Raw genomic sequence first — 10,470 nt, 5'->3', positions numbered from 1 at the left:
GTTGTTCAACTTTTGGAGTTTTAAATATGTCACGCAACCATGTTCAACCGAATGTATGAGAGCATTACAGAACCGTTATCCTCACACCTGCGTGTAACTTTTGTTAATGAGACATCCCTCTCTTCTACGCACATGCCTCGCAGATAATGAACCGAACCATAATACCGCGGGGTGGGTTGGCTCACTTTTATTGGACTTGCCATCGTACATTAGAAAAGCGAAGATACAGTGGAATATACAAATGCGAAGATACAGCTTGATAAAGGGCAAAAAAGTGTCACTGGAAACAAAGCTCGCTGCACGTATACGCAAAACCTCACAACGAGGTATGTAAATATAGGTATAAGCCTGCAATAATTCCACCTATCTAAGCAAAAATCCACTGTTATAACGTGTCAAACAAGGCAAATAAGCATGTTGCGCAATCATAGATTCAAAGATCACAGAATCCTAAGGCCCGCCCACCCTCCTTCCACTTCCCCCGATATATAGCGCATGACGGAAGGCGGCGCGCTTGCTCCCCGCTTTTCTCCTTTGCGCACACAAGACTCAGCCACCATTGTCGACTCAGCCATTCCAACACCCCCCCCCCCCTAGGCTTTCCCTCGCACGTACACCATGCGGCGCGATGTCACGATTTTATCACCCTTGGACTTTATCCGAAACATGAGGGAGACGGCGACGGCAGGAATCCGCCTGGAGTGTCCATATAATTGCTATCGCAATAATATAATGAGAGTATCCGGCAACTGAAGCGTCCCGTGGCCCATTACTTTCCGCAAAATAACAAGTAACAAAATCGAACTTTCACCATGCGACAATTCGCTGCGCCGCACTAATATGATTTTTTTCTTCCTTTTCTGGGGCGGAGTCACCGAAATGAACAAACGCATAGTATGTTGGCCACGATCGAATGCCTACTTTGTGCACCTAATGTGGTTACCTTGGAAATATCGAAGAAAACGTGAGACGCTTGGTTCACAGACAACCATACACATACTGCTCGGTATCCTACACTGGCGAGACAAGACTTTCCGGAGAGGTTGCGCTCAAGCGAACGCGGTGCAATCCGTCGATTCACCACAGTGATCGCGGAGAGCGACCATTGTTTATTTTTCTAGTCTGCTAGCCAGAAGGTGTCCAAAACTCTGCGAGGCGAAAATCCAATCAGCCAGAAAAAACTACACGCACACCACAGTGCCCCGCGTGGTGGTCGGGGCAACACGAGAAAAACGCATGCGCTCTGGCTGGCTGTGGCATCCCGTGGGTATAGGGTAGCGAGAATGAAAAAAATTAAAGAGGCTCAATGTGTCCTCGCGAATAAAAGTCAAAGTAGAAAAGAAATCGATAAGACCGTAGTTACCCTGGCTGGCTTCAGTCTCGTGACATGGATGCTTTGGCATAGGTGAAAAAAAAATGTTGATATTTTTTATGGGACATGACGGCACAACTGAACCATCACAACGCTTCGTCTCATCGGACCTTGCTGCGTGCTTTGTCAACTTGCCTGATAGTGTGTTGATTTGGCTTGTCTCGTTGCATGTTTCGATGTAACATTTTAGCAAAGTCAATGAACCTTTGGTGTCAAATGTTTATAACAACATTAAACCCACAAAGTTCCGCCATTGAAAATCTAAAGCCCAACTTTGGAAATGTCAATGCACCTTTCACATCAAAAGTTTATGAGAACTTTATACCTATGAAGTTTCAGAATTGACATCCATGCGCTCCATAGATTCCGCGGCCTCCGCGATATGCCGCGACGAGCCCACTCGCCATCAAAACGCCCTTGAAACTTTTTGCTCGGTTGGGAATCCTTGCGTTATGTAACTGCAGGTGAATGGGCGTTGCTGCGAAATCCAGCCCGAGTTCGCAATGTTCGCGGTGAAATGTCTTTGCGAACGTGAAAAAGACCCCCCATTCTAGACAAAATCCACAATGATTTCAGGCGCCGGGGGTTGCTTTGGTCGGCGGTGCATGGACAGCCCGAAAAAATTTCGGGGGGGGGGGGGGCTGAAGCCCCATAAGCCCCCCCCCCCTGGCTACGCCCCTGCTTCTCGTCGATGGATCTCAATTCTGGCTACTGGCAAATAGAAGTCTACGAGAGAGATCGCGAAAAGACCGCCTTCATCCCCCCAGACGGCCTCTAGGAGTTCAAGGTCATGCCATTCGGACTGTGCTCGGCGCCTGCAACGTTCCAGCGCGTGATGGACACGGTGTTAGCAGTATTGAATTGCCAGACCTGTCCTATTTACTTGGATGACGTCGTCGTCTTCGCCGGAAATTTCGACGATCACCTTAGGCGACTTGCGACAGTACTATATAGGCCATCACGTCATCAGGGCTCACTCTGAAGCCAGAGCAGGGCCGCTACGCTTACGATGAGCTTCTGTTCCTAGGCCACGTCATCAGCAAGTATGGAGTCCGCCCCGACCCGCAGAAGACTGCTGCCATCGCAAAGTTCCCACAGCCCATCGACAAGAAGACAGTGCGTCGCTTCCTTGATACGTGTGCCTACTACAGGCGGTTTATCAAGGACTTTTCACGCAGTGCTGAGCCGCTGACTCATTTAACCAAATGTGATGTCGAGTTGAAGTGGGAAACGCCGCAGGCCGACGCATTTTAAGAACTCAAACGACTCATGCAGTCGCCCCCAGTACTTGCGCACTTCGACGAGGACGCCGATACCGAAATCCACACTGGCGCCAGTAGCCTAGGCCTCGGTGCCGTCCTAGTCCATAGGAAAGACGGACTTGGACGGATGATATGCTAGCCGGTCGCTGTCAAAAGCGGAAAGCAATTATTCTACGACTGAAAAGGAATGCCTCGCCATCATTTGGGCTACAGCAAAATTCCGCCCTTACCGCTATGGCAGGCCATGAAAGTCGTCAGCGACCATCACGCGTTGTGTTGGCTAGCTAACTCAAAGGACCCTTCAGGACGGCTGGCGCAGTGGAGCCTTATGCTATCTTCGGCTGGTCGTTTCTGAGCGCTCTGGAGCGCTGTTGCGAGTGGAGTTGTCTTCGGCTGGTTGAAAGAAGGTCCGCGCCCTGCGTTTGGCTGGTTCTTCTCGATTGCTCTTCTCCATCTTCGAGCGCTCTGAGGCGCTCGGAGCACCGTCGTCGGAGCAGTCGTCGAGATTGAAACGTCATCGCAGCGCCGCGTTGCTGCTGTTGGCGACGGCACACCGTAACCTAGGCAACCTAGGCCGCTGCATGCTGGCGTCTCGACGAAACGCTTGTCCCGCCGGCGCGTCCCTCGGTTCTCTCGGCAGCGCCGGAAGCTTTCGATTGGCGAAGCACCGGACGTTCACAGTAGTCACGTGGTTTCGCACCTGCCATTTCCTCCTCCGAGAGGTGTTCACATGTTTGGTTTGTGCGCTTGTCCTCTACCTCTGAGCTCGGCGAACGCCGCATCTGCCCGACTCTGCTGCGGGGGATGGAGGCGACCAGTCGAAGATACCAGTAGACTGCAAGAATATTACGTCACCGCAATACGCAAGCAATGCAAGTCCGGAAGAAAATAATCTGACGCCGACTGCTTATCACGCGCCCCCATCGATCCCCTGCCGCAAAACGACGACGCCTTCCTGAGAATAATAAGCGCGGAAGACTTCACTAAACAGCAGCAAACAGACCCGGAGCTATAAAGCCTCGTTGAGTATTGGAAGGGAACTGTGGTGTTTCGGCCCTAGCCGGACGCCGAGCGCAGCCGGGCAGCAGGCAAGAAGGAATTGAGCCTGACTGATCCCGGCACGATAACAACAACCTTTATTTCACGCAAGCAGCATATCTATATAGCAAGCACTCATGTGACAAGTGACGACACGGACAGACAACGTTTCAGACACCAGGACTAGAGCGCCCGATAACGCAGACATATGACACGCGGCACAGGCGCTATCAGCACATCTCTCCGTTTTCTGAAAAGATACATCGGCATTTGCAACGAAACTTAGCACTGCATCCAACAAAAGAACACTTTTTAATGGAAGCAAAAATGCCCAAAACAAAATAACAGTCAGTTACTGAACCCATGTCGGTCTGGCGGTCGGACATGACGGCCAAATCGCGTTCTCTATCCAGGAGGGTCAGTTTATGGCAAGGGAGTATTAGATAGATCGGCAGGTGCCTTGTTTTTGGATGGATTAGTTTCCCGTTCCATTTCTACCCTACTATCACATGCCTGCAGAAACTCATAGCTACCTCCATCCTCGCAGTCATTCTGCTGGGAAACAAAGTGAACCAGGAATTGCCTGTTTCTAGAACTACACCAGTAGAAGGTTTGACTACATACGACCTCGGACGTTGTGCAAGACGCAAGACTCGCGCTTTCACTTTGCAGTCTGTCACCCTGGTTGTTCCTGGTTTGAGGACTGGCAGCTGAAGAGCCCTATGTGAGGACTGGCAGCGGGAGATCCCTATGACGACTATTGAAGTACCTACGCTGCCGCTGTCGGATGGTTACATCGCGATCTCGAACTTGTTCAGGCTCACCCTCTGGGGCAGAAGGCTCTTGGGAGGGACAGGAACTTTTGTGCGTAGCCGCCTGCCCATCAGAAGCTCTGCAGGGCTTTTTCCAAGTGGCCCCGGGGTGTCTGTACGCTAGCAGCGAAAGATAGGGGTCCTTAGCTTTTAAAATCAGCCGTTTAATTGTTTGGAACATCCTTTCTACTTCCCTATTTTTGCCTGGGGGTATCTAGGACTCGTCGTCACAGTGCGGAAGCCATAGTTCCGAGCAAACGACTGAAGTTCCTGAGATACAAATTGTGTTCCATTATCCGACATGACAACCTCTGCTATGCCATGTCTTGCAAAGAAACTTTTGAGGTGCATAATGAAAGTGATACTTTTTGTCTCTGTTCCCTCAATATGGCAGAGATCAACGCCTAGCTTTTGCCAAGGACGCTGTGGAGTGGTTGCCGGAATCATTGGTTGAGACTTTTGTTCACTGTGCTCCGCACACACTGGGCAATCGGTCACCAAAGCACTCAGGTGGCAACTCAACCCAGGCCACTATACGGACTCTTTGGCTCGAGCTCTGCATTTTCAATTCCTTGGTGACTTTCGTGCAAGTGCATCAAGACCTCTGCGCGTCATTTTTGTGGGATCACCAGCCGCACACTTTTGAGTAGCACGCCTTCAGCGACTGTCAGCGTTGCTCTTTCCTGCCAGTATGGACACAAGACCACCGACAGCGATGAGAACTTTGGCCAGCCTTCCAGGCTGAATTTCGCGAGAGCTTGACAGACTTCATCGGCTGCTTGTTCAGCTTTGACTCTTTCGAAAAGGCGAGCCTCGATGGCATTTGTCAAACAGCCAGAAACTAACTCGGCCATTCCGCCAATATTCAGCGCATGAGCATCAATTTTTTTTCTCTGAATCGGAGCTCTAGACAATACCTCTGCAGTAACGAGGCTGTTATCCTGGACATGCACAACCGCAAAGCTGAACCGCATAAGCCTCATGCGAAAGCGCTGAATACGAGGTGGCAAAACATCTAAAGGTGATTTTCCCAACAACGTTACAAGGGGTTTGTGGTCAGTTTCAAACAAAATTTCAAGACCTTTAATGTACCCTGCGAATCGTTCTGCCGCCCAAGCCATTGCTAACGCTTCCTTCTCAATCTGAGAGTATCTGGTTTCGGCAGGCGTCAACGAGCGTGATGAAAATGCAACAAGTCTTTTTTTATTGTTTGGTTGAACTCTCATCAATACGGCCCACAAACAGAATGACGCGTCAGCAAAAAGAATCTTAGGGCACTTTACATCATAGTTAGCCATGACGCGCGTCGAAGCGATAACGTCTTTGACGTACGACAGCGCTTACTCTTGGGCTGGTCCCCACGTCCATTCGGAACCCTTCAAAAGCAACTGACGTAAAGGCGCCGTTTTCGAAGCCAAATCTGGTATAAATCTTGCCAGATGATTAGCCAACCGAGCAGCCGTCGAACGTCAGACACGTTAGCTGGCGTCGCCAGCTCTTTGATAGCACGAACTTTTTCAGGATCCGGCTTGATGCCATCTCGACTAAGCACACAGCCAAGAAATTTTATCTCAGTTACCGCAAAAGAGCACTTTGTTTAGCGTAACGCCGGCACTTGCGAGACGATCTAAAGTTAGACGCAGGCGCTCGTCATGTTGAGCCCTGTCGTTTCCAAAATGAGTACATCATCCATCATGTTTATCGCGCCTGGGATTCCTTCCTCTGCGACATTTTCTTCTGAAAGAACTCAGGTGCGGAAGTTATTCCAAACGGCAGTCTTTCAAAACAGTATCACCCAACTGGAGTAATGAACGTAGCTAACAACTGACTTTCGGGCGACAACTTAATTTGAAAGAAGCCAGAGTTGGCGTCCAACTTCGAAAATACAGAGGCCCCATTTAAAAGACCGAGGATATCATCCACTGTCGGCATGACATAGCGCTCGCGAACTACACTTTTGTTTAATTGCGTCAAGTCAACGCAAATACGAACCGCTCCAGATGGTTTGAGTACTGGCACAATTCCTGCAAACCATTCTGTTGGTTCATCTACTATGCGGATCAAACCATCTCGCTCCATACGCTCGAGCTCCTGCTTAACTCGGCCACGTAAGGGTAAGGCTATGCGACGCGCAACATGAATTGCAAAAGATATCGAGTTCGGCTTTAGTTTAATTTTGTATTCTCCTTTCATCGCTCCTAGACCACTGAAAAGCTGCGGGTAGGAAGCTTCGACGGCTGTTACGCTACTGACCGAGTCTGCAAATTTAACAACTTCCAGAGCCTCAACCGCTGGGAGACCCAAAAGTACGGAGCGTAATGGTGAGACCATGTACACGATTTGCTGGACATTTTTCTTTCCACTGGATAGTGGCATGAAACTTTCCCAAAACATTCAGTGGCTCATTCGACGGACCTGTTAGGATTGGGTCGCACTTTTCTAGCCTGGTAGGCAAACCGGGAAACGTTGAGGGCACAACGGAAACTTCGGCACCGGAATCTACTTTAGCGAACACCGCAGTGCCGTTAATGAAGACCTGTACATACCGAGAATTAGAATACTCCCCATTCACCGCGCCAACGAAATGCGCCCCCTTGTGCGTATGGAAAGATGAAAGTTGTAGCTTCTTTCAATCACGTGCAGCCTTTTTCCGACATACAGCTGCAAAGTGTCCGGAAGAACCACAATAAGCATTTCGCTGCTTTTGCTGGGCACGAAGCTCTGGGGTGCTTTCCTTGACCGCAGTTGGGGCACGACCTGGGGGTGCGTGGTCGGTAGGACTGTGCTCTGGGGCGCCGACCTTGTATTCCAGGTGAACAATTCTTTGACAAGCTGCCCGAGTGCTGTACTGGAGAATCCTTTCCGGACTGCCTTTGCTTGCTGACCGCGTCAAGGTTGCTGGTCGCCGCTACAAAGGGTTCGTCGTCGGTTTCTCGCAGTTGCTGCTGCTGTCGTTGGACGGTCTCCTTTAAGCGCGCGTTTGCCAAAGCGCTGGGGAAAGTCAAATTCGCATCCATTTGAAGCGACTCAAGAGAGCTTACATCCCTGAGGCCGACCACGAACCTGTCGCGAATCATGAGCTCTTTTTTCTTGTAGTCGCACCTGTCCGCCAGTTTGTGCAGTGCGGTAACGAATTGGTCGACTGACCCTCCAGGTTCCTGAATGCGATGGTGAAAGCATGCGCTCTCATAAACAAGGTTCCTTGCGGCGACGAAGTGCTTGTCGAACTTCTTTCTGACAACTTCGTATTGCTTCTGTTCTTCTTCGGGTAATGCAAAAGTGGAGAAGATTTCTCTTGCTTGCTTGCCCATCGTATAAAGTAGAGTCCGGACCTGCGCTTCTTCACTCCGCTCATTTAGGCCCGAGGCGAAGCGGTAGTCATCAAAGAGTTGAATCCAAAAAGGCCACTCGGACGTCTGGTCGAAGTCAAACCTTGGCGGAGCTGGACCCGTGAACATGCCGTGAAAGGGCTTGACTGCGTTGTCTTCTGACATGGCGCCGGTTGACGACGTTAAGGCAACGCACCTCGAATGCCAGAGAATCCCATTTCTGACACCATGTGGTGTTTCGACCCTAGCCGGACGCCGATCACAGCCGAGCAGCGGGCAGGAAGGAACTGAGCCTGACTCCGATCCTGGCACGATAACAACAACAACCTTCATTTCACGCAAGCAGCATATCTATATAGCAAGCACTCATGTGACAAGTGACGTCACGGACAGACAACGTTTCAGACATCAGGACTAGAGCGCCCGATAACGCAGACACATGACACGTGGCACAGGCGCAATCAGCACAGGAACACTGACGTTGTCCCTAGAGCATTTAAGCGCAGGTTGTCTTCGTTCGCCCTACAAAACAACCTGCTCGTGAAGAACATGTCACCAGTCCGCGCCAGCTACCTTCTTGTTGTACCGTCAGCGCTGCGTCCAGAAGTACTGCACGCCCTACACGACGATCCAACCGCTGGGCACTTCGGATTCTCCCGGACGCTGTCGAGGATACAGGAAAGGTATTACTGGCCGCGTCGGACCACCGACGTCGCCCGTTGCGTCAAGACATGCCGAGACTGTCAGCGACGCAAGACACCACCGACAAGGCCAGCAGGATTACTACAGCCGATCGAACCTCCTCGCCGACCATTCCAGCAGATTGGGATGGATTTGTTGGGGCCGTTTCCAATGTCAACATCCGGGAATAAGTGGATCGTCGTGGCGACGGACTATCTCACCCGCTTCGCTGAAACTAAAGTTCTACCAAAAGGCAACGCAGCCGAAGTGGCGAAATTTTTCGTCGAGAACATTCTGCTGCGACATGGTGCCCTAGAAGTCCTCGTCACCGACAGAGGAACGCCTTTTACAGCAGAGCTCACCCAAGCCATTCTGCAATACAGCCAGACGAGCTACAGGAGCACAACTGCCTACCATCCGTAAACGAATGGTCTCGCGGAGCGCCTGAACAAGGCCCTCGCCGACATGCTAGCAATGTACGTCGACGTCGAGCACAAGACGTGGGACGCGGTCCTGCCGTATGTAACCTTCGCTGACAACACGGCGGTGCAAGAAACAACACAGATCACGCCATTCAGGTTGGTTTACGGGAGGAACACAACGACGACGCTCGACGCCATGCTGCCGCACGTCACTGACGAGGACATGGAGGAAGGAAACTGAGGAGAGGCCCTACCCCCTCCACGCACTGGGAGATAAGTGTGGAAGTGACGTATGCGTTCGCCTCTTTTTTGCTGCTTTTTTATTTCTTTGCCGTAGCGGCCACGCCTTTCGGGCCACAATGGCGGTTTTGTTTTAGTTTTGTGCACTCACACGTGTTGCTCCGTAGGTTTCGTACCGTGGCAAAGGCGCCGTGCGGGCAGGTTTGCGTTGGTCTCCGTGTTTTGTTGCGCTGCGTTATCTGGACCGTGCTTTACCGGATGTTGCTGTGGCCAGGTGGGACAGGAGGAACTAAAGTTCGTGAAATGAACACGCATGCAACGCTGTACGCAATGTACCGCGCCACGGCAATCTCAACGAACGAACGAATATCCGCGTGAAATTTTGCCCTCGCTAACGTGCCATCGAAGGCCGAAACCGATGCGTTTCAGAATCTGTACAATGAACGCCTTGCAGGTCAGCGATTCCTGCTTTTGACAGCGCATATGGTGCACTTGCGGCACGTAGAATGTACGTTATGAATGCGTAGTTCGTGTTCAGTAACTACTTGCTTTTGTGCATATTAAAACACATGTTGCTTAACTGTTGCTTGTTCCTCGCAGTACTCGCGACAGCACAAAGTATTTTAAGCAGAGCGCGTTCGAGGTTCATGCACAGGTGTACCTGAATACACGTGCTGATAGAGCGTTACGCAGAATATGTGCATTTTGCTGCCCTCGGCACCCTGCGCCTGCCGGCCGACGCTTCATCCTGGAAGATGGGAAAGAAGCGGCTGCTTTGACTTAAGGAACGAATCCTCCCTACCGCAGGCATATCATCTTTGTGCGCGCGAGAAGCGCAGGAAAGTGAAGGTTAGCGGGTGCGCTGCAAGGGTCGGCAAGGCTCCACAGAACGTGCGCCTGCGAACACATCAAACTGCTATTCCGGTCGCACGTAGGCCGGATCTACGCGCGTATTGTTCTGCACCGTACGCCGGCTATCACAAAACTTTGGTTTCGTGAAGCTTCACTTACTGTGGCAAGAAGGCACCTCACCTCGCAGTTAATGAATCTAAGCGCCGAGTCAGAAATGACTCGGCGCTTAGTGATGCGCGGCCACCTGAATTTTGTTCAAAAAACACTACGATCCCTCAAGCGAGAATGTGTTTGTGCTCATGAACTCCAAATGGATCGCAAATGGGTCGGTGTGTCGTACGTGTCTCAAGTGCGTTCTTGCTGCAGTGCAGTAAGAATGCGTACATTTTTTTCGTATCGCCAGACGTCTAGTTCGCAAGTCTGTCTGAGTGCCCCAGGGTGCCTAAGCAGAGATAAGCAAGT

General features: G+C 51.0%; 1 pseudogene; it reads right to left on the bottom strand.

Moving 5' to 3' along the window:
• Positions 1–7,052: 7,052 nt before the first annotated feature.
• LOC142559391 (uncharacterized) lies at positions 7,053–7,839 on the bottom strand (annotated as a pseudogene).
• Between the last annotated feature and the right edge of the window lie 2,631 nt (positions 7,840–10,470).

This window comes from Dermacentor variabilis, chromosome 10 (genome assembly GCF_050947875.1).
Source record: "Dermacentor variabilis isolate Ectoservices chromosome 10, ASM5094787v1, whole genome shotgun sequence".
NCBI lineage: Eukaryota > Metazoa > Arthropoda > Arachnida > Ixodida > Ixodidae > Dermacentor > Dermacentor variabilis.
This window is presented reverse-complemented; position numbering and strand designations above follow the sequence as displayed.